At 42.7% G+C, this 27,798-nt stretch overlaps 1 protein-coding gene across 6 annotated transcripts in view; it reads left to right on the forward strand.

Moving 5' to 3' along the window:
• SH3PXD2A (SH3 and PX domains 2A) overlaps positions 1 to 27,798 on the forward strand; it is a 253,653-nt gene that overhangs the window by 197,235 nt on the left and 28,620 nt on the right. The window lies entirely within an intron of this gene.

A 27,798-nucleotide genomic window follows, 5' to 3' on the forward strand; every position in this document is an offset into this window, starting at 1 on the left:
AGAGCGTGTCTCTTTAGTTGTGCTGTGACATTTCCACCTCCTGCATTTAGCCCTTCTGCATTTCATAGACATCCTGGCTTGGTTTTACCTTGGCCGGCTTTGAATTTCAGCGCATACTTACTCTGACTTCTTGGTGACAAACTCATTGTGAACACTTGAAATATGGCTGTCTGGTAACACTACACCCTTTGCAATGCCCAGCTGTGTTGAAGCTTTCCTGGGACACCTCCAGACTGCTCTGGTGCTTTGCTGGTGGGGATGTTTTCCTTTTGGGGATGGAGGAGTTGTTTAGTGGCTTGTATTATTTAGGTCCCAGTTGAGCTGGAAGCAGCTGAACATCGTATTAAAATGACCTTCAGTACGTTCAGAAAACCTTGCTAAAGTTAACCTCAGTGCTGTTTGTTTGTTATGGCAAAACCTATTTGCTTAGGTTTGTTATGGCAGTTTTCACCGTAGTAAGAAATTAGTTAGTATTTTCCAAGTAATGCTGCCTCATTTAATTCCCCTATAGAGGTAGAAGAATGATTAACAAGTAATAGGGACACAAGATGTCACAGGGTCATATTCCTCTTAATTTCTACCTATGGGATCCCATCTTATCACAGAATCACTAGGTTGAAAAAGACCTCCAGGATCATCGAGTCCAGCCATTCGTACCAACCACTAAACCATGCCCCCGAGCATCTCATCCACCCATCTTTTAAATACCTCCAGGGATGGTGACTCCACCACCTCCCTGGGCAGCCTCTGCCAGTGCCCAATGACCCTTTCTGTGAAAAATGTTTTTCTCATGTCCAGCCTGAACCTCCCCTGGCGGAGCTTGAGGGCATTCGTCCTTGTCCTGTCCCCTGTCACCTGGGAGAAGAGCCCAGCTCCCTCCTAGATAGCAATAATTGCTAGAGAGCAATAAGGTGTGTATATATAGCATTATGTAGCATTTGCTTTTAAATTTTTTAAAGGAACATCTCTCCAGGTGGAGAAACAGTAAAACTGAACTTCCAACTTGAAATCATACTTTTAGAGCATGTTTTCTCAAATGCTTTACTCTGGTAGTGTGTGGTTTATGTTAATATTTTAGTCCAATTGTTTGTCTTAATCTTGGCAACTGGTATTCTGACAGGGCTAATTCAGTTATGTAGGTTTTTTTCCTTTTTATGGAGACATCTGAAGTATAGCAACTTTGGCTTTTGCATTCATTTGCCTTTTCTTTAGATGATGTCATGTCACTGTGGGACAACTCTCCCCCACCTCCGACTTTCTCTAAGCTAGGGGGAAGAGTTATTGCTGAGAATAGGAAGTCTCCGGATATATTAGATCTGCATCTCCAGGACTGGTGCTTTCTCATCTACTGTTTTCTAAGCTTCCCACTGAACTACGCAGGTTTCTTTTTAAACTTCCCTCCACCTGGCTTTGTGTGGAACAAAATACTACCTGGTTAGTTCTACAGTTCTCCAATCTCTCAAGAAATGGGAAGGGGAAGACTAGAGAAAGGAACTCCCATGCCTTGTAAGACCCTGTGGAACAAGGCCACTTGCCTGGGCAAAGCCTTCGCACAGACAGGACTAAATGAGGTCCCACAAGGTTGCCAGGTCAGTATACATGGCAACTCTTGTCTCCAAACTGCAAGATATAGTGCAAAAGGTCAATGTCAGCCCTTGTAAAGACTGTTTTTTTTCTGCAGCTGGTTTGACTTCCCCATATCCAAGGGAACAAGAATGTTAAGATTCCTGCTAGGAGTAGGATAAGGACTGTGTGGACTTCGTGTTTGGTAGGTGTGGGCAGGAAATCTGTTCCAGGACTTGTGAGACTGCCCTATAAGTCTGGCTGCTAGGAAGAGCATGGGATATGACCACTGAAACCACAGACTTGAAGACTTAGTAGTCTATAAAGGCAATTTAGCCTCAAAGGAACAGAACGCATCAGTAAGCATGGAGAAGCCAAGGAATGAGCAATACTACCTTTAAGTCTGCCATACAATACACACAGGTACTCCTGGATGATAGACTCTGTACCAAGCCTCTGCAAACTTCAGTTGTGACACTTCCAGCTGCCTGCGAGTTCCTTCCTTTTTCTCTTCTCATCTAACCCTGCTGTGCTGAGACTTCATACTCGGGCAAATAGTTAAATTCTCTGCGTCCACTGCATACCCTGTTTGGAGCTCAGGATGGCAGGCTGAAAAGGAAAAAATTTTACACAGCATCCCGGGTTGGAGCCTTTACTCATTACCTCCTCTGTTTATGCAGCCACTGCCAGTTTTGCGACCCTGAAACCTGCCCCAAGAAAATGTTTCCAAGGAAAATCTGCTTTTCATATTAGAATACATAAACTTTCTAATGATTTGGTTTCCTATATCAGCCAAATAGGTCACCAGCTCAGCACTGCTGCAAGAATCTACCTGGTTCCACGAAGATGCAGGGATATTACTGAGGCCTTCCAATGAGCCTTTTAGTTTGCTATGGGCTACATTCCTTGCCCTAAAAAAAAAAAAAAAAAAAAGTCTAAAAAAGCAATTATTTAATTTTTTTTTGTGTTATATCAAAGTTTCTTTTAAGAAAGCAAGTCACTGAAATGGTTATAATAAGCCCTGAAAATACTAAACTTCATGCATATCAACTGACATTTTCTGTCCTTTGTTCTAGTTAATCAAGTAAGCAATTGTATGCAAAGACTTAGGCTCTTGTGGTGACTTTCAGGCCTATTCTTTTTTTAAAATAAGCAAAAGACTGATGGTGCAATTTTGTTGTGTCAGATGAGGACAAGATTAATAAAGGATGGAAGAGAATTTTTTTCCCCAAGCTGCACAGAAAATAAGCAGTTCTAATAATACTTTGGCAGTAAAATGGAAGCTGTAATCATTAGCAGGCGTGTTTCCGTTACGACCAGCAACATAACTGCTTACTTTTGGCTTTCATATTCTAAAGGGTTCAGTTTCCCCACAAACCAATTGCTTGTCCATCTTTGGGTTAACCAAAACCTATAGAAGCAATTACTTTACCTAGGAGTTTCAAAACACAATCAGATTTAGGCGTGACTTGACAGAGCGGAGTACGTTGGCTTTTCCCGTCCATGCCTTGGGTTGGGACATCATACTTTCCAGCATTCTTGATGGAGACTTCAGTTATTTTTGTGGTAAAAGATGTTGGCTTATGGCTGGATTAACTGAAGCAGTTCTGGAAGATGCAGGGGATGAGATGGGTTCTCTTGGATCTCGTTTTTATTGGATGGCTTCTCTTTACTATTTTTATTGGCCAGTTGATTTTTTTTTTTTTTGCGTGTCTTGATACTGTGTGACTTCATCTAAAAGTTTCACATGCAGTGGGACATCACTCTATTTCAAATGAAACTGGACTACAGTTATATTGGCAACGCAGTCAAACTTCAGCTTGGAGATAATGCCAAGTATTTCCGAGACCTCACTTAAGCCTATACCCCCTGTTTCTCCCTGTAATGCAAATGCATGCTGGAAAACCCTAGCCTGTTGCTTTGAAAAGTTGTTTTCATTCTGTTCACGGAACTGCCTCCTGCTGATATTTTCCCTTCTCCTATCGTGCGTGCACACACTTTCTGGTAAGCATGCTGGTGGGACAAGCTTTAATGCAAGTTTATCTCCCAGTGATTGCACTCATGCTACAGAGCTAGCTTCACTTTATTCCTATGTTAATACAGCTGCCATATGTTTGCTTAAGAATCTCAGGCTGGTTTAATACTTGGATGAAGGAGAAAAGTTTTTGCTCTTTCATGATTAGCAGCAGCTTGACTAGCTAGAATATTGCTGGCCCATACAGTCTGTGCTGCCCAATGGGTGGAAGAGAACACCTTCCTGATTTTCATGTCCAGATCTTGAGGCAGTGTGCAGACTTTCAAATGCTGAGCAGGTGAAATTTATCCTTCTTAAAGGACAGTAGCTCTTGGAGTCTAGGTGACTGCATGGAAAACCTGGCAATAAGAATAACAAGTTTCAGCATGCTGAAACTGAAATGAAGTTAAGGAAGCCCTGAACACAGCTGCTATTCAAACATCATGGAGGTCATATGGGGGTGCAGGATAAATCTCCACGCAGTGGTGACCCTAGTATTGGAAGAACAGCATCAACATTAAAACTGAATCATTGGCTTGGATATTGGGAAGTTCATAAATAACACTTTTATATCCCACATGAGCTTTTATAGCACTTTTATAGCCTCCCTGCATGAGGAAAGCCTGAGCTGCTTGAAGAGACTTGACTCATTTGTCTTAACTGAGTATAGCTGGAGATTCAGGATGGGTAATACGAATCTGGGAAGATCCACCTGGCATTTTGAAATCCTAGTGTTAAACTCGAGGCCGATTTATTCAGAGCCCTGGAAACCACTTTGAAGAATCTGCATTTCTGTGTGTGGGCAGGGAGAAGACTTCACACACTGACTTGTGGGACAGAAGGTGAAGCTCACTTGTTTGCCTGAAAACAGGATCAGGAATCTGAGACAGTTTCTTTTGAAGTTTTGTTCTTAATACTGACTTCCTTAAAGTTACCAAGAAGGAAACTTGCTGCAGAGTATGAAGAATGAAAATTACAGGATGGCTTACAAATTGTTCCCTTGCTTCAAGGAGACCTTCTGTGACCAAAATGTTCTTGAATAAAAGTAGCATCCCATTTCTGGTTATTCTATTTCCATCAACAGGCAAATGGGATAACTGAGCCTTATAGAAAATGCCTCTTTTGCTCCTCCTAGCACAGCAAGAAGAACTCGTTCCTGTACCATCTACAAGTTAAATTGCACACTTGGTTATTCCAGATGTCTTTGGTGTATTTTTGGAGCTGACTATGCACTTCCTGGGCTGTTAGCCTGTTGGCATTAAAATAAGAAATGAGCCTCTAGGGGCTGGCGTGTGAAACCTTCCACTCAACTGAGGACTGAGAAGCTAAATATCTCTTTTGCAGAAGTATTTAGGTTTGAGAGCCAGCCACATGAAAGGGTGTTGCTTTCTCCAGAGCCTCCCTTGCAAACAATCCTAAACAGAAACCAACAGCACCCAATGAGGACAGTGTCTGCAGAAGAATGTACATGTGGGAACACGGGTACTGAATGGTTTTGAGGGTGGCTTGCTGACACTGGTTTAAATTTGGCTCACACTACCAGGAATTGTGATGTAGTGGCATTTGAGGTGAAATACTGTTGACTTTAGGGAAAATTCTATTACAGATGAGATGTAGTCACCCTTCGCAACGTTGTGATAGATGCCAGTGTTGAGACCTCCTTGCATGGTGCACTTGAGTTGCACAAGGGCCTTTTTTCCACCCACTATGTGCATACACAGTAGAGGCCGAGTGCCTGGGTGCGCACCTGCCCTTGGCAAGTATGTCTTGGGAGCAATGCAGTGACAGGAATGGAAATGGTGATTGGGCCAGACTCATCTGCATCTTAGCAAAGGCTGCAGGCTTCCAGGTGAGCTACTCCAGCTTCTATAAAATAACAGTGCCAGGTCCTTTGTACCTCAGAAGCACTAACTACTTCAGCTGAAACTTGCCTAAATTAATAATTCCTCTCCATATCCTCAAATTGTATAATCCTTAATCCTCCCTTATTTCTTCCTTGCCTCTTGTTTAAGCAAACTCCCTAGTGGATCATCTGACTGGCCTCAGGTAAGTTTGGTAGAAACTGAAGTGAACACAAGAGGGGAGGCTTGAAATGAGGATAACTGAGTGCAGGTGGATATTAGTGACTTCCTTCCTGGGTATCATTTATTCTGCTGTGTTTCTTGTTCCTTTCTACTGATGTCCTATACCTTCTGCAAAGAATCCCATGTGATTAATGCTTTTTGATCTTCTGTGATAGCTAAATCCTCTACTAATTGTGCCTGTCAGGACCAAATTCTGACTAAGCAAATGTAACACAGAGTGTTCATCAGTTTTTAAGGAAATCAAAATCCTGTGGTTTTGTGGGAGTTTTGTTTGAAGTTTTGCCTTAACTTTGACAGTGTGGCTCCGAGGCTTTTTTTTTTTTTTGTAGCTAACAGAAGAGCTGTGCCTTCAACAGTTCTTGGTGGATGGACTAGAATTGCACTTATAAGGTAGAGCTTTGGAGCCACATCATCCATTGGTAGTTAGTGTTTTTCTTGGAAGTGGCTTGGCAGGAAAAAGCCTTGATTGCCATAGTTGATCCTGACCTAGCTTGGTAAAAGCAGGCATCACTAAAGAAAGCAAATTTCACAACTGTAGTCATCCCTATTCAAATGGAGCCATAGCAGAGGTCAGAACTCCTTATCTCTGACTTCTGAAGCTGAACAGCAACTCTCTGGAAGAAAGTGAAGTTGTAAAGGCTAATTCTTGGAGATGACAAATTTGCACTAAATGCTTACTCACACTTCAGACAGACCACGTTTATTGGTGATAAAACAAATAGTCTTAGACAGAGTGGCAGAAGGTGGTACAGCTAATGACGTGAACTAACTCAGGTGCTTCTATTTCAGTGGTACGTACTCCTCTGGAATGTGTCTGTAGCTTCAGCAATATCTGTTTTGTAATAAGTTCTTTGCATGTTTTTTTTGAGAGGAGGGAGAGAGAATCTGTTATGAGTAATCTGCTGCTTTCTTCCTTCTGAGATTTTAATGTGGGATAAAAACCGAAAGATATAGGAGTGATTCATCCCACAGGCTGTACTTTTTATCTGATGAAGTTTATATGAGCAGTATGTGGCCAGCACCCTTGAAAACGCTCCAGGTGCATTAGTTAAGGGAGATGTCCTTAGCCTGAAAGGCAAAGGAACATTAAAATTGGCTTGCTTCTTGATGTCTGCTACTGAAAGGTATCTCTCTGTCATTCACTCCTTTCCCTATTACTTAATTTTTGCCTCCTGTGCTTTCTGGTGTCTGCAAACTAGTAGTATGGAGGAGGAAAATGAGTCATGTAACTGGTCATGTTCTCCCATCCATCTTTCTCTGCTCTTTTGCGGCTTTACATTCAAGGATGCCAATACTGAGGCAGTTGTTGACTGGACTCATGCAGTTTTGCTGGTGAACGGGTGTGAATAACAGCTTTGGTCAAGTCAGCAAATAGTTCCGTAGTTCCTGATTGTCCTCCTTCTTATAACAGGGTGCCAATCGCCTGGGCTTGATATTTGTTTTGCCAGATGTGTACAGCTTCAAGCCAGGCGTTTCAAAACCAGTGGGTACAGTCGGACTTAGCTCCGTTCACTGACAGCTCATGAAATTCATAATGCTGTGGTAGCCAGGAAGCTCCTGAGTACGTAGGAGGCTGACTGCTGTTAGGCAGCTATGCTGTTTTGTTTCTCTGCTATCTGGGGCTGGAGAACTTGGAAGGGTATGCTGGCAAAAGACAAATCTTCTCACAAGACTCTTACTCTGTACTTGGGGAACTGAAGTCACATTGGGAAATCTAAATCTGGAGTAGAGTTTGGTGATGTTGATTTCAGGGGTCTAAGGACCATGATAGAAGCCCATTTTAAAAATAAAACTGTAAGGTGTTGACTAGTCAAGCACTGTTGAGACACTAGTGGAGTCTTTAGAGCAATTTGTGTTTGGATGTTTGTCTGCCCTCTTCTGAATCAAAGCCAGTAGGATCGTGTAGGTGGAATTGTTCAGAAATTGCTGTTTGAAGCCTGGTAGAAAGGGATCAAGAGGCAGAGGACTTTACTGTGCGACCAAGCAGGAGCTGAAGAACTGGCAGCAGCAAAAACTTGCCATTTCTGCTCAAGACTGGTTTCTGAATAGGTGGCACAGACTCTGGAAAATCCAAGTTCAGTTTCTTGTGGAAATGAGGAGCAAGCTTGGGGTGAAACGGGAGCCAAGTGCTCAGCCTCCCTTCATAAAGCTGGAGTTTTCTAAGCTCTTAACTTGTCACTAAACTGCTTTTTCCTAACACCATCTCTCTTTTGTGCAGCAGAAGGTCCTTGGTGGGCAGCAGTGGTATGATTATGAGCAGTGTTCACTCCAGTTTATTCTGCGTGGCATTTTGCAGTACGTTTTGTTGATGATTCTCACTCTTTTATTAGTTTTCTATAGCATTCACAGGAATAAGCTGTAAATGTCACATGGCTCCTGAACTACACTTAAACAGCTACACATGGGATCAAGATGAGAAATTAGTTTTCCAATCCAGACTTTCCCAAAATAGGAGGAATGTGGGTTGTGTTCTGTCTGGCGTTTTTGTTTTGGATAGGAGACTTTTGGTTAATGTCAGTCTTGGAGGAGGGGAAAGCTGTCAGATGCCACAGGATCCCAAATGCTCTTTGTGCAGTGGCTACAGCCAAAGTCACTGGAGTGTCTGCTTTCTGCTGAATTAGTGAGTGACTTAATCATGTGATGGAAGCATCAGGGTTTCCTGGCAAAAAAATGGAGAGTAAGCAAAAACTAGAGCATCCTAATAGGAACGTGTAGAAACAAATAACATTTCCTGAGGTGCGTGTAGCTATAAAAATGTTTACTTGTGGCTGTCTTTCTGCTTCCAGCCTCAAAATCCCTACTGAAAACCTGACTTTCCCTTGGAGTTTCAGGGATACAACTGTCCTCTTCCCTATCAACTCCTTCTCCCTTCTGCTTTTTGTAGGGTTTCTACTACTTTAGCCCATAGTATTCCACTTTGAACATCATCATGGATTTGATGCCTTCCTCTGGAATAACAGATGAACAGACTTGTTTGTGTCCTTCGCTTCACAGGCTGGCTGAACAGCCTGATGGCAGTTTGGGCAGGAGCAGTTCACATACAGATCGGGTCTCCCTGTAGCAAAGGGAAGCGGCCCTTTTCCCTGAAGCTGAGCGGTTTGAAGTGTCTCCCCTCATGGACAGGAGCTTACTATGAAGTGGCTTCTTTCACTGTGGCATGTATCCAAGCTGTTGTGGAAAATCCAGGCACTTCTACTGATGGCTTTGGCATGCCAAGAGTGAACTTCTTGGAGCTCAGGATGTTCCTCTTCCTCCCTCTCCTCTTCAAAGCCCACAAAACTGAAACAAACACAAACAAACCCTGAACTGTGAGTGGGATAGGCATTATTGCTGGCTATTTTCCTGTAACTAGAATATGCAGTATTCTGAAAGCAAAAGAGCCATTCTCGCCACCCTCATTCCATATGATATTTCTCTACCCCTCAAAGACTTGAATGTTTAACATAATGACTTCTGACTGAGATGTCACTTGTAAGGTTTGCTTGAACCCAGCTTGTCTTCCATAATGCCCTTTTCAAAGCTCCTGAGAAAAAGATGAGTAGCTACGTGCTGGCAGGCTTCTTTGCAACAGCATCTCTAAACCCGGGGAGTGAATGGGCAGAACCTCAGCTGGATGGCCTGCTCAAAGCAAATATTGCTCTAGCAGCAACCTCCTGTCTGCAGCCTTGCAGAGGCTGTGGTTATGCTGTTGGACTACATGCAGCCAGAGAAGAATCAAGAACCTAATGGAAAACTTCTTGGAAGACTGAACCTACTCCTGCACATCTGTTCTCCTTTGGAAAAGGTATTACGTGCTGAAGTTATGAAATATTGTCAAAGGGGAAAGTGCTCTCTGCTTTCCAAAGATCTAACAGCATCTAAGTGAACATACATGGGTCAGCAGCAAAACACAAGGACTGAAGAGGCAAATACCATATTCCTCAACTATGCAGAGAACATGAGCACAACTTTGCCAAATACAGCAACTTGATACCTACTGGCCAGGAGGTGATATCACTGCCCAGCCTCATCTAATTTCATATTAATGTGAAAAACAAAGATTTGCTCAGACTCAGTGTGACTGGCCTCACAGAATGAAGTAGCATATGAAGATGTTTAATATAGAGTATGGCTTTCTGTAGTCCAGTTTTCTGTGCACTTCCAATTAATTTATTATTGTAGATGTTATGTACTCATTTGAAATCCCCCACTGTTCATATTTAAGATTTGATTGTACTGTTAAAGCACTGAGAACATCAGGGTTTGAGGGGAGAGTTTTTGTACTGACTAGCCTAGCTTTGATGTACTTGCCAAACATCTGTGTGCTTTCTATATATTTTCCCCTTGCCTTCAGAAAAAGGATGGTTGCGTTTATTTGTGGATGAAATGCTTTGCTAGGAACGGCTGTAAATCTGAAGAGCTGAAAATTGTCAAGTGAACTCATAGACAATAGCAATGGAGAATAAGGTATTAAGCCTGGTATGCAGTCTTGAAAAATTAAAATTCTTCAGAATATTTTTTTCCCCTGGTACGGGGGTCTCTAGAAGCTGAAAATCCAGCAAAGCTTCTGATTTGGAAACTTGAAACCACTGCAAGTGTGAATGTTGTAGCAAGACTAGCACAAGGAGGGCTGGAAGGTGCTGGAGTTCTGTGGAGTTCTGCTGGAGGCTGTGCTGCATGGGCAAGAGCTAGCTACTGCTAGAAATGTCTGGTTTTCTTCCTAAATCTTCTGGTCACCCATCAGATGACCTCTGATTTGCAGGAGCAGTGGTGTTAATAGCATTTACTAATGTTAAACTGGATTTTGATGTTGCGCAGTTGAAAATGTTTCTGCTAAATCCATGTAAAAGCCATAGCATATAAACCCAAAAGAGATCCTGGTATGCTTCGTTTGGTTTTGGCCCTTAAACTCTGATTCAATGTGAATTTTCATACTTTCTTGATGGGCCACTTATAAAATAGCTAAAAGACTGTGGGTATTTAGCAAAATGGATAATAAGGAACTTCCATATTCTATTTTTATTTTCTTATTAGATGATCACTGTAATTACACCATCACTGTCATGGCAGTTTCTTATATTTCTATTATCTTAAAAAAACAAACCAAAACAAAAAAAAACCCCACAAATTTTTAAAAGAAATTTAAAGCCACAAAAGAACCCTTGAGAAATAGGACTATTTGCAGCCCTGTGTTTACATAGGACACCTCTAGCAAGGTACTGTTTGGAGTGGCAACAGCTTGATTCCAGATGTACAATATGATTGAAGTATTGGACTTTGAGGTAGAATCTTGACTTGGACATACAGTTGCATCTGTAGACCAGAGGAGGATCCTCAAGATGCTTGCGAAACTGCTGACCAAGGGCTGCCTTTGCTTGCAGCTGGCTTTCTGTAAATCCAGCCTCTTATTGAGCATTTCATTATGATTCAGAGTAAGGATGCTTTTGGCATGCTTTCCACATTGGGATTTAGTTAGTCTGAGTGAGAATATCAGCCCTTCAAGGGTGTTTCACAAGTCTTATTCCCAGGGATCTCAGTCTGCCACCCTGGAGAGCTGCGGAAAGTGCTGTATCAGTGCTCCAGAGATTAGCGTCACTGCTGCCTGCAGCAGTGCTCAACAAGCATTGGCTGAGCCAAGGAATGTGCCCTTAATATAGCTGGGGTGCCCCAGATGTATTTCATATATTGGTACAAAGAAGAGCTGTCTAATCTGCCGTGAGTCTCTCCAGCCACGCGTGTATTTGGCTTGGATGCAGTCATCTCTGCTTTCAGAGCCAGAGTGTGTGTTGGCAGCAGGGAATCGTCACAGAGAATTCCAAGCACAAAGAAGTCAAACCAGAGTTCATTTTGTTCTTTTTCTTCAAACTTACAGCTTGCTTGAGAGGGCAGGAGGTGCATCAGCTGCTCTTTTCTTTTTTTTTTAATGTGGTTTTTTTTGTTTTGTTTTTTTAAATATCTCATTTCTGTTGTAAGATGTCTTTTACTCCTGAGACTCCTGGCTCTGGATCAAGGCAGGTATCTTGCTTCCAAAGCAGGGGTTTCTATTGTCTCTTTTAAATGGTACAGCTACAGGAAGAGAAACAACGATCTGGAGTCACACTTCACTCACTCTTCTTCATATTTATTTCTGTTTTAAAAATAACAAAATCACTGAAGTAATCTGCCCTAGCAATCCTTCTCAGAAGCTGAAGACCAAAAACAGTCTTAAGACGCAGTGCAGCACTTAACTGTGCAACTATGAGACGTATATCCTAAGCAGCACCCTAGCGGTGCTTGAAGGCAGGGCTGTTGGTATTCCTTATTTTTGACTTCTGTTGCTGCTTACTAACTTTGCAACTGGATAGAAATACCAACATCTCCTCAAAGGAACAGTGACTTTAAGCAGCAGATGAGAAATCCCCTGGGCTGCAACCTGGAACCTGTCCCTGACCTTTATCCAATGTTTGGAGTAGGTAGGTAAGCTATATTTTAAATTCCTTTATATAATTCAGCTTGAAGAGGGTCTTCTAACTTCTTCTCCAGTCCTAAAGGCTTCATCTTGCTTTTTTCCTACTTGCTATGCAGTACCTGGTCTGGTGGGATGTGTCCCTGCCCGTTGCAGGGGTGTTGGAACTACATAGTCTTAAAGGTCTCTTCCAACTCAAACCGTTCTATGATTTTTCATGTGTCCCTCACACACCCTTGATTAGTTTGGAGAGGTAAGAAATGCAGTGTTCTTATTTTGTTGTATTGAAACCTTTGTAGTTAATTTCTAGGACCTCATCTGGAGAAGCTGCTCTGCCTTGCTGGCTCTGGCTCAGGATTTGAAAACTGAGCTGTGAATAAATAGGCATAGGCTCATCCAAAGGCCTGGGACATAGTTGGAAGGAAAAAGTGAGCGAGGCTGGAAGTGACAGCACAAAGCTGTGATTGGTTAAAGGCCTAATGGCACTGCAGTACAGGCATGGCCCTAAGTGAAAGAACAAGTGGCTCTCCCCAGATGGGGTTTTTATCTCTTAAAGATATTGCCTTTGGCTCTGCTCTTCAACTGAGCAAAGTGCTTAAGCCTACGCTTGACTAGAACATGCGGTTTGGGGCCATTTCACTGTTTTCCTGCTAAATACCTTTACTGAACAGGAGACTAGAGCCTACTTGGATAATCCAGGTCAAAAAAAATTTCCTGTTTTTTTAAGTAAGTAAACTGCAGTGTCTACCTTTTTACAATCATAAAAATAGAGGTGGAAATGGCAGGGAAGATGAGGAACTCCATTCCTTTGTGATGGGGGTCAGCAGTGCTGGCAAGAACCAGAGCTACTTCTGGACAGAAGACAGGCCAGAAGCGAAGAGACAACCTCTCCTTGAAGACAGATGCAGCTTCCTCTGGCTCCTGTGTTGTAGGTGGCCAGCCTACCAGTGGAGAGGCAAAAGTGATAAGAAAGCAAACTCAACTGGTTAATGGTTTTGCCCATTGTATTTTCTGTGGAAAAGGAGTGTGGATGTGTGGTTTCTGCATCTCCTGGAGGAAAGAGGAGGAGACACAGCTCCTTGAAGTAAGTTGTAGCCATGCTGACATCTGTAAGTCACTTCAGCCAATGTGTCAAATGTCACACTGAGCTCTAAGGGTACTGTAATGAGTATTATCTTCTTCTTTTCATCAGGACTTAAACAAATCTGACCAAAACTGACTAATAGCTTCTTGCAGTAGGAAGATGCTCTTGAGATTCTTTCCATCTGTCACACCTCATTCACTGCATCCAAGTAGAAGCAGATCATGTCCTCTCACAAGATTAGTTATCTTAGGCTTTACGAGTATATATGATGTACAGATTTGTGTTTTCCTCAAAGTATAAGATGGGTCATGAAGTCAAGCCATACTCTGAAGTTTCGGTGGTTGTGGTGCTCAAGGCTTGGGATTGGTCACTCTGATGTCACTTGCTCAAGTGATAGGCTGACAGAAATAGCTAAGATTTTGTCTGGATCATTCTTGAGTTATTCTGGGACTCCTGGAAGGTGTTGCCAAGGTAACTGGAGAAGCTGAATTGGCAGGGCAAAACTAGAGAAACAAAATTAAAATCTAACTAGACAAATGTTGCAACGTTTAATCTGCCTGCCTTCTTGTCACTATCTGGGGAAGCAGGTTAGATGTCTGTGTAATTCCTCAGATATTGGCGCTGATACCTGTGTTTCTGGACTAGCCTCCGTACTGTAACTTCAGCTATGGAAAAAAGCCGTGTTCCTCAGGAGACGTAGACTGGTAAAGGTTATTATGCACAGTATTGGTGAGCCAGGGGATGTGGTATTAATGGCTTGGGAGATGCAAGAGGGCAGACCAGGTGTTGGACCTCCTTTGAGCCTTCATATTCCTTCAGCTCCAAATATGGACCAGAAAGTAGGGGCATGGCTTAGAGACGACATAGTACATGCTAGCAGTTGACCAACAAGTCTAACCATTTGCAAGACAGAGAATCAAACCCATAATTTTAGCACTGTGTAAAGCTGAATTCCAAATTTTCTTAAACGAAATATTGTTATTGTTTGGCATCCGGTTGAACTCGTTCATTAGAGTGGCAGATTGGGAAGGCGTTATTTTTAAGAAATAAAATTAACATGTTAACACTGCATAATTAATCCTAACTAATAATTAACATGAACTACTGCAAGTATAGTATTTGACCATTCCCAAAATAAGCACATCAAAAAGCTTGCTTTGTGCTTCCAGGCCTTACTATGTGTGTTGGCATCAGGCAACTCCACTCACTTCTATTAGCAACTGATGACAAATTGGTCCGCCAAAGAAAGCATGACCTCTGAAAATGGCTTGTAAGCACAGAAGAGCTGCATTATGTTTTGTTATGGGATTGAGGGGCGTCATGAGGCAGTTTTGAACCGCCAAATGGTGTCAGTTACTAGCCAGAATAGTGACCAAGAAATTCATCAAGGGACTGGTGTGCCTTGGAGGTGACCCGGTGTTGAGAGACTCTACATCAGGTTAGAAGGGGACTTGGAGGTGATGTTTGTCCCTTCCAGAAGTGTGTGGTCTATGCTGCCTTCTGCAGGCTGTGTTGCATGATGTTTTGCTGAGCTGGAGTCTGAGATTTTGGTGTATACATTTAGAAGCCCATGCAAATAAGAGGGGTGTGTATAGATCTCTATGAAATGCAATGGGAAATCCCCTTTCCCAGTAGGAATTTAGCAGCTACAGGAGTATGTACTTTTTTTTTTCTACCCAGGTTTGGTTCTTCCCACGCCACCTCGTCCATGGCCCTTGGGAGGGAAGCATGCCAAGGAAGCGTCAATTCATTAGTCACGCTAAAATGTGCTAGTAGTCCAGTTGGTCTTGCTGGGGGTGCACTGTTGCATATCCTTCACATTAGTATTGTGGTGACTTCCAGCTTACTCTTCCAAATGTGCATGCATAGTCACTAAATGGGATGTTTTTGAAGAAATTTTTAGGCCGTAGAAGCTTTTGTTAAACCATAGCATTCCAACATAGTATGGCAGTGAAGAGACCTATCCAAAGCCTTATTTCCTATCTGGGCTATTTTATATTGCAAGAGCCAGGATTCTATGATCTGTTTGGTTTTTATGGCAGTGCCTAAGACCCAACTGAAATCAAGGTTCTGTTGTGCTAGACATCTAGGTCTTGTCTCCAGAGAACGGAAACCTGCATAAGAGACAGACAAAAGAAATGCTGTTCAATTTGGGTGGTGGGGGAAGGGAAGGGAAGTCATTAAGACTTAGAAATTGGGGAGGGGAAAAGTCACCCAGCAAAAAGAATAGGTCTGGTTCTCAGTTCTTACACAGAACTCCCCAAAGCTAGGCCAGCTCCCCAGCAGCCACACCATCCTCTTTCTCTTCTTGCAGTGAATGTGCAGCCTCTGCGCTCAGTTGCTGACATTTCCAAAAATATGAAGGGGAAATCGATGCATTTAGGGGTACGGGGGGGAAGAAGAAAAATAAAAGGCCATCAATCTGCCAAGAGTGTCATCCCAAAAAAATACAAGGTTACAAAATGCCTGAACTCAAGGTTTTCTATGATGTTAGCATCAGAGTGACTGGAGAATAGTAGCTGCCTATGTAAAGAAAGGAAGAGACGTGTGGAAAGTATAGCACTTGCAGTAGACTTGCAGAGTCTGGCCAGGGGTAGGTACAAGCAGTCCAGCATGTCCTCTTTTGGTAGCCTTGTACTGGGGAGAGGGAAGGGTTTAATCTTGCATGCACTCATAGGGTAAGCTTAAGTGACTCCCTGTTGGAAAGATAAACATTACGCCTCTATATCATCTGTCTGACAGGTTTAGGTAATCCCTTACTGTGCTGCTTATTTATTTTAAATGGTGCTGTATTGTGTAATGCGTATGTGCTTGTGATAGAGGGTCTACAAATCTCAACTTTTTGCCCAAGGACAGCATTACTCTTGCCCTTGTTTCATGGTTGATTTATTCCTAATGGAAAGGAATAAGCCTCACAATGTTACATTTGTCTTGTCTCAGCTCTGTGAAATGCATGGAGATTGACAATTCTTCTGTATCTCACATCATTAATTTTCAGCCTTCCTGATTATTGCCAGCAAATCTGTGCTTAATGCCTGCTCTGACTTTCTTTAAGCTTAAAGGGACAGAAAGGAGAGCCAAAAACTTAAAATGTTTAAGTACTGCAACTTTGACTTATGACGCGCTTAACTGATGCCTTCCTGGAGGCTGACCAGTAACTGAGGCAGCAAGCAGCCCAACCTTTGTCTATGAAGAAGGTGTTAATATGAATGTTGCTGTTGATTTTCCCATAGTGCAAGACTTAATGTAGAGTTTATGGTCTCTTGAGGCAGAGGAGTTCTCTGCTTTGAGCCTAAGCTGCCTTTCCAGCATGTAAGAAGCACCACAGGCTAAATATCAGTCCTTAAAGTCAACATCACAGGTAAGACAACCAAGTAAGCTGCAGGGAAATCATTTGCTTACTACCATGTAGCAAAACCCCTGTAAAGATGCTTGAGCAAAGTGCGTAACCTTCTTATCCAGAGGATAAGCTGGAATGAATAGAAACAAATGCTTAGTTGCATTTGTTGCTTAGTATTTTCTGCAGCATAAGAGGAGTGCTTTTTTTGCTGAGGGAGGAAAATAGGTATCTTACCAGACGGTTTTTGCCTCAGTAGCTTTCCTATATTCACCTTCTCTTATGCTGCTGATGCACCTTTTTGATAAAGCTGAAGGAACCAGATACCCATGTAGTTACTGACTGGTTTTTTGAAGTCTATGTGGATGAGCTCAGTTTTCCCCTTCCTAAAGGTGAATGTCCCCTTCTGGTTCCGCCTGGACAGGCTGTCCTTGTTGTCTGGGTCTTCGTGATAGCTAAAGATAAAAAGCAAATCTCTTCCCCATTTTTTTCTCTTCTTTCAGTTTTCCATGATCTGCTCAAAATGGGGCCAGTTGCTGAACTGAACAAAATACGTTAACAAATCTAAGTTTATATATTTTAAAGAATCCTCAAAAAACCCTTCAGTAAATATTGACTTGAGTTAGTAATCTCTTCTGGAGAGCGTCAGTGATGCTACTTGCCCATGTATGTCCCTGTTCAATACAGTGTAGTTCATTAACTGGCACCCCGGTAATGCTCTGGCTGCTCTTGTAGCTGCTATTCATCACTCTGGTACTCATTTCCAAAGCTGTCATTTCCTGCAGCCCTGTGCAGACAGCTCTTTGAGGCTCAGCTCTCGGGGTCACTGCAGAAACACTGCCTGAATGGAGCTCAGGAGAAAAGCAATGAAGCAGAGTCAGAGAGAGAGCAGAGCATTTAGTTTGCGATAACGTACTATCTGGGCTACAGTCTTGCCAAATCTAGCTAATAAATAGAGCTGGACAGAAGTTGTATTTGGACAGCAGAGCTTCAAGGAACAGCCGGGATATGGAAATTGCCGTTTGTGAGATGGGTATCTGAGCGTTGCAGAGCGATGCTGCTCTGCGCTATGTGCTGGGCACCAGCAAACAGGAGTATCTCCACTCCTTTAGCTGGAGTATTGTGTCTCAGAAGTGAGGAGAACCATTATACATTCTGAGGGCCTCTGTGTCCACATCCTCCCTTTCAGGAGGAGCGGCTTTTAATCTCAGCACAGTTTTCTGTTATCGACCCTTTCAGGCCCCACAGAACACTGCTCTCAAGGCCTCTGGCTTCATCATTCTGCTTTTGACCCTTTCAGGCCCTCAGAATGTATAATGGTTCTCCTCACAGAAGGATCCCATAAAAGCTGTTTGTAAAAAGCAATGTTTTTCATCTAGCGACTCAGCTGTGCTTCAGACTGAACTAATATCACTGCTCAGTTGCTTTAGTCTCTGATTTCTGCTAGATATAATATGGCCTTGTTCCTTACTTCAAGCTCTTGTCCAGTGTTGCTCTGTTCCGTCCTGAGAAACCCATAGTCTGCCTCAGAGGTGGCAGATGTTTTTTTGACTGAAATATGGGATTCCTGTATGATTTTGACCCTAGCATCTGGAGTGCTGTTTGGTATTCTAGTAAGATTTTTCCTAGTCCACAGAGTTTTTTTCCTGATTCAGTGTGATTTTGAGGATTTCCCAATAAGCAACTGACACCACATTCTCTACAGACCTTAGAAATTAAGAAATTAAAACAAAAGTTACTTTTGTCAACCTGCGCAGGAAGTAAATATTGGCTATTTTCTGCTGCCTGTGAAGGCTATTTCCTATCAGCTGGGGCTGGGGGTCTGTAATTTTTTTAAACCACTAGGAAGTAATTTGTAATCTTTGGACAAGATTACTATGAGGCCCATTTGAAAGCTTGTTCATGTTTTCCTAGAGAAAGCTTGGACACAAAATGTGTTTGCTTTAAGATTAAGTCCTGTGAATGTAAAGGAAATTGCTTGTGAGCTTGCCTGTTGCACCCTGTTGGCTGACCGCAGAAAACACACAACCCCACAACTGGTAATGACTAATAGACTGTCCGTTGGCTCCCAGGGCTGAGCTGCCTGTGCCCCATGGGCTGGAAAGCCATCTGTGTGCATGCCTTTACTGTAAGCAGTTGTTTGTGGCTCTGGAAGATCTGCTGCAGGAGCTGGCTGTGCTGGTATGGCCTTTCTGAAAGCAATGGGTTACTGGTTTGCTGCTGCGGGCTGGGTTTGCCCACCTGAGCTGTGTGCTGGAGTCCTCCTCTGTCCATGACCTAGCAAACCCACATGTGGTTGGGACCTCTTGTAAATTATTGATTTATTTAAACATAGTCCTTACAGTATCATTCTGGCAGGTTCATTAAAACCTCAGATCTATAGATTCCAATCTTTAAATGATGGGCTTCTGGAGACGAGATGGGCAAACAGGCTCTAAGGAGGGTGGGAGATGGATTTATTGCTTAGCTTCCCAGCTCAGGCTGTATCATCATTAGCAGCAGAAAACCAACAGAAGTCCTTTTGGAAGTAGATGGTGAAAGAATCAGCGCTGTAATTGAACATGGGGAAAGGAAAGAGCCCCATGAACTTACACGATTTTGGAAGGTGTACTGAAAGACATTAGCAGCAGTCAGTGTCCTCACAGAACAACTTCCTGGACATACTGAAGTAAAGAAAATTTTGAGAGAAAAAAGAAAGGAAGATACTGTGCAATACTATTTGTTACCCGTAGAGGCTTAATGCATAACTTTTTATACTGGCTGTTAAGTCTGTACATCCTCTAGCAATCTTACCTTGCCTTGTGGTAACTAAAATCACAGAGACTTCATCTTTGAAGGTTTCATGTAAATCTATCACTTTCCAAGAGAAAAAAAGATTGTAAGAGAAGGTGAAAACTGGTATACAGTGCAACCAGGACTTGAGATCAGACAGGAAATTCTTGTTTCCAAGAAGATCAGATGAGAAAATCAGAATCTGATCAGTAACCAGGAATTTTCTATAATAGCTTAGTTGGCACTACTGTGGGTTGTGTGGCAGGACCACTTGGGCTGGTATACCAGTGAAAGTCAGTAACCTGTTGAAACACACTGTGCTATAGGTGGACCTTGTAATACTCCAGTTACTGTACAGTATTCAGCTTTAACAGGCTAGCAGCTGCAGCCAGGCTGCTTGCACAGTACAGTATGCCCACCTAAAGATATGTTCCTTGTCATGACTGATGAAAGATTTCCTCTGTAAAGCATTATGAGTAAAGCATTCCCTCTCTTAGTTTCTTTAGTTCCTATGCTGAACAAAGATTGTGAGCAACAAACACGCTGGGCTATGCGGAATGCAGTTCATGTTTGCACAGACAGTTTCACCATTAGGTGTTCTGGAACTAAAGTAAAGGAGGAAGGGAAAGATTATTTTAAATTTATTTTTAGAAGGCATTAGGATGTTTGAGCCTTGGCAAACCTTTTTTTTTTTTTTACAGCTCCTTGGGTGCTGACTCACCTGTAGAACCAGTTGACTTTATTGCTTTCTAGATCCCCTAATTTCAGTGGTCTGGGGATGCTGGCCAACACCTTGGGTATGTTGACTGTATCTGCGTTTTGGAGTTGGCCATGGGCAGGCTTAGCAAGTGGTGCTTTCCACCGCTTTTGTCTTGGGGAGCCCAGGGTACTTGACAGTTTAGGGGAACCTGGTGACCTGGAGTGTGATAGGAGTTGATCTGAGATTTATAGGCAACGTCCAAGGTTTTTCCATGGCTGTTAATGTGATAGGTAGTGCATTTACTCCCTTGCTTTAAGGACACAACTTGTGTAGTTTGTACTGGATTATATGATGCCTTTGCAGATGTACGTGCCAATTTTTGAAAACGTGTTTGGCAGATTCCTTCATTCCAGCTGTGTCAATACACAAATCTGAGGTCCTTTTTTCAAACAGGGAGGGGAAGCCCCTGGGTAACAATTGGGCCATAGGAAATAGCTGCAGACATAGCACTTGGAGTTTGTAACTGTCATTTTGTATTATCAGAACCCAAAGATAAACTGTGTCCTTTACTTAAACAACTCCACACACACACACACAAAGTCACAACTGTAATAAGAAATAAATACATAAACATTTTGCCAAATGTGCACCTTTGAAAGGCTTGTCACCTACTACCTTATAAGATTTGAACAAATACAGTAATGTAGTATTTCCTAGTTGTCCAATATTCTGAATATCCATCATCTCTACTAGTGATGTAACCCGTAAAGTATTAGAGCTGAGTTGTATATTATCCAGTTTTCTCTTTTCCCATGAACTTTTCCCATGTTCTGAAGGTTTCTACTTTTTCCAGAAGTACAAGGAAACATGGTTCCAATCCCAGTAGAAGACTAGGGTAATATGTATCTGAATGCAGAGGTCAGGGTGTGAATTTCCACATATATGTGTGTGTTTACACATATGATGTGATATGAAACCAATCCAAGCAAGCCAGCTGTTTAAGCCAGAATCTGAGACACACTTTGGGACTCTGTATTGACCACTTACGTACATACCTAGTCAGCTGCTTTTGGTCCAGGAAAAACCTGTGCAGCAGCAGTAACTTGGATATTTGTTCACATGTAGTGGGCCCTCTGTGCCAGCCAGCTTTAGAACCACAGAATCTGGAGTACAGCAGCAAAGGGATATGCTAACAGCACAGCTGAAAAGTCTCCATCTACCAATACCACAAGACTAGTGGTAGAGGTGGAGGAAGAAGATTAGCCTGGAAGGATTAGGATAGCAAATCCATAACCATATAGACTTGAACCAACTGCTTACTGTAATAGCCAGCCATTGGTGGAGAGAACTCTGTTTTCTCCCTCATATGTTACAGCACCCAGACTCTGCGATTCACTTCTGTTTTCCTTGATCTCCATAGCACCTGAAGCAGTGGAAGGAATACAATTCTCTGTGCTGCTGTTGAGTCCTAAGCATTTGCAGTTACTGTCAAATATTGTTAGAGAACGACAAACTGTGGTCTCAGCTCTTGGACTTTTGTTCCAACTTTTAGCTCTGTAAGGCAAAGTGCTGTTCTGTTAGTAGGCAAAAAATACCAACAAAGTCCAGCCTTCCAGCAGTCTCCAATTCCTGCTCCTCATCTTCTCCCTCTCCTCAGGAAGCCCTCTTCTCAAGTGTCGTTTCCATCACCAAATTAAGCAAAAACTGCCTGCAGCCTGTACTCTGAGAACAAAATTCAGCTTTCAAATCCTCCCTGATAGGGAAAGAAAAGTATTTCCTGGGGTACTTTGTGTATTTTGGGCTGTCAGGGTTCCTAAGTGATGCTCTTAATGTCAGGTTCCTCTAATGTTTTTGTAGGGACTCCTCTAAATTTTAGTTGAATGCTGAAGCAAGGAACAGGAGTGTGCAGCCTCTCTTCCTTCCTTCTTCAATGTGTTCTCTCTTCACTAAATAATAAATCTGTTACCCTGGTTTAAATATTGAGGGTAGTTTGCTATGCAGAATGTAGCCTGTGGCTGTGTGACTGCTGTTGAAAAGCAGTCAGACTTGTGGTTTCTAACGTATGTCCTGTCAGATGTTGTGGCACCTTTGATACCAAGAGCAAAATGTTTTCTTACTATATTTCAAATCTTAGTTATTTTCTTTGAGCAGAAAATCTCATGTTCCATAAGCAGAGTTTCTGTGTTTGTAGTTCTTCATTCAGCTTTCAGTGCTGGGCTACCAGAAGAGGAGCAACAAGTGTGATCGTTTTTCCTCTTTTCTGTCACATGAGAAAGCTAATAACTCTCCTGTATCACAGTGCCATGAGGCTCTTGGGGTATTTCATCAGCGAATTTAAAAACATCTCGGAGTTAAGCAGTAACCTGGGGCAGTGAATTTTATTCCTGAATTCCTAAAGCAGTGCTCGCTGCCTAGAGTGCAACTACATTAGTTGCAAGCAAGATAAGGACCTTCAACCTTGACTGAGAACGCGGTCAGGCACAGACAATTGGGTTTGCAACACTGTAAAATGAGACTCCCATGGGAAGTGGATTTGCCTATGCGAATCATGCTCCTAGTGTTTAGCTCTAGGATGTGAACTCCCTGGAAAGTTCATGACACATGGTTGAGCTGGAATCCTAGTGTGGCCCAATCTGCTTTCGCTGTGGCACGTAAAGGGCTGTGAACCTGTGCTGTGGATCTTAATTGTGTTCAAGTGGGATGTCTTCCTTGAGCATGTCTTTGTTTGAGCCCCAATTCCATCTTTAAAATGAGACAACATTGCTTCATGGCTGAGTGGTGAAGTCTGCAGTGCACCCAGTCTGGGAAATGTTACGTGTTTAAAGATGAAAGCAGCCTTTAATATTTCACTAACTTTAATAATTCACCCTGAGATGACAGCCTTGGTCTGCTGTGCAGTGACTAATGCACAGACTTCTGTACCCCAAACGGTCAGCTCCATGCTAGAAAGACCTCTTGCTTAAATCTCCATATTTAAAAGAAACATGTCTCTTTTATGAACTGGAAGGACACTGCTTGGAAATCGGACACTGGCCTTTATACAGATTCAATGCTTTCAACTCAGCACCTCTGCCAAGTGTGTGGATCTGAAGGAGCCTCTCATACAGAGCAGAGCCAGCATGTACAATGATAGTGTCTACCAGAGTACAGACACTGCAGTGAATTTTTAGTAAGTAGGCATGAAAATATGGTTATTGCAGAAAATCACTCTTGCGAAGTACTACTTCTAGTGCCTTTATACTTCTGCTTCTGCATATTCTTTGGAGGTCTGTCTGAGACAACTACGACTGACTTCCCCACATGCATCAAATATACGTGTACTGTGTGGGAAGAGCTCTAATGAAACAGATTATATCTCTGAAAGAAAGTAATTAGCTGTTGGCATAAAAAGGTCGGTGTGCCAGATCTGGAAGTGACCTGGTTGCATCTAGTACTGCTTTGTAGGACAATTTAAGTTGTTGGATCAAAAAAAAAATCACTCAAGAGAGAATTCTAAGGCAGAACGACTTAAAAGGGGGAGCAGTTCTCCAAAGCTCATGCCCAATGTATCAGACTACTGCTTGAGTGGGATTTTTCCAAGACTCTTGAGAGGTGGAGTGTTATGTAAGTATTTGTTTAGAAGAATGCGTAGTCCACTCACGCAGGAGAGACTCCCATTCCCTTTTACGGTGTTGCTATCTTTCTTGTTTGCTTCAGTTAAGCTCATAAATTGACAAAGTCTATGGAGAAGTTAAGGGCTGAGAGGAGAATTAGAAACCAATGTTCTGCATGATCCTGCAGTTTTTTTCTTTAAAAAGTGATTTTTAGCATCTTATGATTAAGAAAGAGGAAGAAGCTAATTTTCCTATCGATGTGGAGAAAGGGACAATATTGAAGCATGGATGGATAAGGATGCATGTAAACCTAAGTAAACTTGAAAAGATAAGTCCTTTTAACTATGTTCTAGTAGTTTCCAGTATTGTGGGTTGTGAATAATACTCCCTTAATTCTTTTGCCATTTTCTTCAAAGGCTTTGGGGGTGAGACTGGGAATATGATTAAAAGCAAGAATGTGATTTTTTAGAATCAAAATATTTTTGTCATTTATTCACTCTCCAGTATGAGCAATGCAATGGTCATCTTGCCGTGTGTATATATGCATGGCAAATGGAACCTTCCATCTCTTCTTGCCTGATAGCTGTCGGAGCCTAGATAGACATGTTGGCTATTACAGCTGGGGATGCTGACAGGTGCCAACCAAAGGGTCAACATGTGTGGGGAGAAAATTGCACTCCTACCTTAAAAATTTATATTCTTGGACTGGTATTAGGGCAGAACTTGGAGTAATGCAGCAAAGTTCAAGCTGAGCTTGGTCTGGGCACAGTGACTACAATGCTCTGTGTGCCCCTCTGTGAGGTTCAAATTCCCTTTGAATCCTCATCAGAGATGCAGGTTGATGAGTCTTAGTCTAAATATCCATGCCATGTAAGTTTTAGAGTTACATTTTGATGCCTAAGAGACAGGAACGTCTGTAAGGGTTAACACAAGCTGTAAAGCCTGGCTTGATTTTTACAGATGGTGTGAGTGCAAGAGCGAACCTCAGACTGGCTTGGCAGTGCACAGAGATAACTTTACATAATTCCCTGCAGATGTTGCTGCAGAATGGTTTTAATAATGAATTGTGAAGTCGAGCTCAACTCCAGCATAGAGAGAGCACTCAAAATAAATGCAATGTTTTGTTCTGTGTTTCAAAAGCAAGTTTTCTAACAACTTTTCTGTTATGCTCTTGGTTGGGAAGGATGGCAGGGGAGGGAAGAGGACGTAGTTTGCGCCATTATAGCCCTGCCTTTCTGCAAACAAAGGCCAATCTGGCTAATTTTTTCAGCAAACCATGAACCCCCATGAACCTGGAGGAGAGGGGGAGGGGGTAGGGTGATGGGACCAAGTGGCAGCTGCCTCAGTGTTTCTAATGAGGGGATGGTGTGGAGCAAGTATTTTATGATCAGCTGGGCAGAGTTCTGCAGCTCATGGCTGTCATGCATGGACTACATCGTGGAACTTGTCTGCGCTTCAGCCATTTTCTGCTAGGGGTTTGTCAATTCTTGCGCTATGCCGTAATTTCCTTTCTGTAGGGTTATGGCTTAGTTGTGCTATCATAATTCAGATTTTCACCTCATAAGGAGTGAGTTGTCTCTGCAATGTATGCTTGGCCACTCTAAGTCCTTGAATGTCTTGCTTGTGAGCATCCATTTTTCACTTCTCTGCTGCCAGGGGGTGCTGCTGGAAGTTTCTTGGGCTTCTCAGTTGTTCAGGCTGTTTAAGTTAAACTGCTTTTTCCTGTGGACATGCTATTCCAATGAGCTGATTTAAAGGCTTTCTTTTGTCCTTCTGAGAAGCAAGCTTGAAATGGGAGAACAGAATTTCAGAACAGGGACTGGTTTTCTCTGAAGCTGGACAGATAGATGCTGCTGATCTCTCAGCAGATGTGGAGGTTTCTCATTTATATTTTACCCTTGCACATAGTTTATAAGGGCACTCTGTAGAAAGAAGTGATAACTTTGATGAGCTTTGCAGTGAATAGGATTAGTGAAGGCTTGAAGAATCAAAGCAGCTTAAAACCTCAGGCTGTTCCAAGCTTTGTCTGCATATTGCAATGAGTTCGGTAGAGTTACTTGACTGTAACCTACCTCAAATGTGACTTGACCTCTAACTGGTATGTGGAAGCCTGTTGTAAGCTCAGTGGAGTTGTGAGGTTTCCCTGCTGAGGCCTTTCAGGAGCTGGGAATGGCATCAGGGAGGCAAGGCAGGAAAGGCACGTACACACATGCCCAGGCATGGCAGTAAGGGGTTGCCTTTTAGCAGGGAACCCTTTTTAGATGGATAAAGGCTCGGCTACCCTATGGCCCCAAACACAAGACCTTCAACTCTGCTCCAAAGTCACAATGCAGCTCAGCGAGCTGAACCAGAGGAGCTGTATTGTGAAATGGGCTAGCATCGGATTGGCATCCAGGCTGTGCAATCTAGCCCTCCAAAGATGGTTTAACCATGGCTTGAATTTGGCCCAAGCACACATTTTCAAGTGTAGCAAAGTCCTTTTTTTCTGCAATAGTGTTTAATTTCTTTATGAGGAAGAGTTTACATAAACTATTCCAGTCTAATTGATATCAGCTGAAAGCCAGCTTCTGATATTTTGTGCCTAATTGTAAGTGTATGTTAAACTGTGTTTGCTACCCATGTCGATATGTTACTAGTAAAATAAGGAACAACCATGAAGATGTGTTTTTGAAACGGTCTGGCAGATCCTGTGTGTTCGCTGCTGTGGGCTTCGTGGCAGGAGAATCCACCTCCTGCTGAGGGGGAATAACTAAATTTAAAATTTCCAACCATGAGCCTTGTGAAGCAAAGTTTCCAAACCTCTCCTGGGCCAGAAATTGGAAAGCTATGTCTCAGTTTAGAGAGTAAATAAAGAGAGCTACCTAGCAGCTGTGCGGTGGCAAGTGAGGGGTTTGTTGCTTTGTGTGTGCATTGTCTCCCAGCCCAGGGAGGAAAACAAGGGGTTTGTAACTACTTTCCTCTGGTAAAGTCTTCCCTAACAGGATTTGGAACAAACCTGAGTGGCTTTTAGCATGAACACTTGAGCATTGTTTCAACTGATTTCTTTTTTTTTTCCTTTCAAGTTGCATGGTGGCAGAGCCCTACAAAGCCTCCATTCCCCTTAGTGGGCCCAGGCTGCAGCCTTCCAGCTGTGGGAGGGCTGCCTGGCTGTCGCACAAGTCTGAGCTTTGCCCCACCATAAATTAACCAGTTGTGCCCCATCTATTTACAAACCAAGCTGGCTCACCCCTGCCTTTGCAGTGATGAAGTTGTGCTCGTATCTAAGAGCAGCAAGCTCTTCAGTGAGTTAGTCTACACCAAAACCAGTGAGATATTCAATAAGTCCATGTAGCCAAGCAAGAAAGAGCGGCAAGCATAGATATGGTTGGGATCCATTTAACCTAAACATGTCTCATCTGTAATTTTATTCATCCATCCATGGATGTGACCTCAAGGCTATGTCTGTATTGTTGATGTGTACTTAAGATTTTTGTAGATAGTGATAGAATCTTGGATGTTCGGGTGTGAAAGCACAGAACTGGTGCTTATGGCCTGAAGTCACACATTTCAGGTAGCTTTTCTTTCTTATTTCTGTTATGTGCAGTACTTTCCAGCTTCCGAGGGCATTGAATTCAGGTCATGTTTGTTAAGCACCAGCTGTGGTGACAAGCGCTCTGAAAGCTGGAACACCTCCCATACGAGGACAGGCTCAGAGAGTTTAGCAAGAGAAGAAGAGTCTCTTGTTTAGCACAGAGAAGAGAAGGCTTCAGGGAGACCTTATAGCAGCCTTTCAGAACCTGAAGGGGGCCTACAGGAAGGGGCTCTTTACCAGGGAGTGTAGTGATAGGATGAGGGGCAGTGGTTTTCAGCTGAAAGAGAGTGATTTAGATTAGATATTAGGAAGATATTTTTTTTACTTTGAGGCTGATGAGGCACTGGCACAGGTTGTCCAGAGAAGTTGTGGCTGCCCCATCCCTGGAGGTGTTCAAGGCTAGGTTGGATGAGGCTTTGGTTAACCTGATCCAGTGGGAGGTGTCGTTGCCTGTGGCTTTACTATTTCTGGCTTTTGACTTCTGTGATACCTCATATTAGGATCTGGGCAACGTTTGTGCTATTTCCCATACGTTCATGTACATGTACACAATGTTTTGATACTCTAGATGTACATGTTGTAAGACTTGCTCTGAGAGACTGAATTGGAGAACTCAAATCAGAGTTGCTGTGGATAGACTTCAGATTTCTTAAAAT

Source organism: Cuculus canorus, chromosome 7 (assembly GCF_017976375.1).
Source record: "Cuculus canorus isolate bCucCan1 chromosome 7, bCucCan1.pri, whole genome shotgun sequence".
NCBI lineage: Eukaryota > Metazoa > Chordata > Aves > Cuculiformes > Cuculidae > Cuculus > Cuculus canorus.